The sequence below is a fragment of the Chaetodon trifascialis genome, chromosome 23 (assembly GCF_039877785.1).
Source record: "Chaetodon trifascialis isolate fChaTrf1 chromosome 23, fChaTrf1.hap1, whole genome shotgun sequence".
Lineage (NCBI taxonomy): Eukaryota > Metazoa > Chordata > Actinopteri > Chaetodontiformes > Chaetodontidae > Chaetodon > Chaetodon trifascialis.
The window spans coordinates 12,896,942-12,897,692 of record NC_092078.1 but is presented as its reverse complement, the minus strand read 5'-3'; the positions used below and the strand labels follow the sequence as shown (position 1 = coordinate 12,897,692).

Genomic DNA, 751 nt, shown 5'->3' with positions numbered 1-751 from the left:
ATGAGCTAATACTTACAGCTGAAGAATGCATATAAAAACAGCCTGTGCTACTGTGCTCACGCCTTTGGGTCACTTAATACTACACCAGACATGACATAAAGGTTTGCACTGCCTCCAGAGTGAATGAGTAAGACTTAATGAGAAGAGTAGCACTACTTGCAAGCAGCAATGTTGAGTTCAAGGTATTCCGCTTTTTGCTGCAGTGGCCTTCAACGGGCTGAGCTGTCCTCCATCTGATTTCACTCACCACATGGACTGTGCAATTATGACGGTGAACGCAGGGAGAAACAACCTCAAAAAGACCCTCATGTCAGAAAACATAACCTGCCAGCAGAGGGGTTGTCGAGAAAACGATTTATTATTATTATTATATAATAAGGGAGAGCTTCATTAAGCTTGCTCAAAAAGGTGACGCCATTGAGACCATCTCGCCTCGTTTCTTGGGTGGGAGCTGTTGCATAAGAGAGGGGGCTGTAGCTCAGTGGTAGAGCATATGCTTTGCATGGATGGGGTCCTGGGTTCAATCCCCAGCATCTCCACTTCTTGTCTTCTATGAAACTCTACTCTACATTCAAGGTCAGTTATAGTTTCCTGTGGGTCACCAAACACAACTCATACGCAAAGGCCTGCACAAATAATCAGTTCGTGAGCAGAATATCTTTCACTATTTCCAAGGTGACTGAGCATTAAGTCAGTTTTTATTCCACATTGTCCTCTTATCTGCAGAGGAGGAAAGCAGGAGTCCTATCAG

General features: G+C 44.3%; 1 non-coding gene across 1 annotated transcript; it reads left to right on the top strand.

The window, feature by feature from the left end:
- Positions 1-466: 466 nt before the first annotated feature.
- trnaa-ugc (transfer RNA alanine (anticodon UGC)) lies at positions 467-539 on the top strand. The gene has a single exon. It is a non-coding gene; the product is annotated as a tRNA-Ala (tRNA).
- Positions 540-751: the final 212 nt, after the last annotated feature.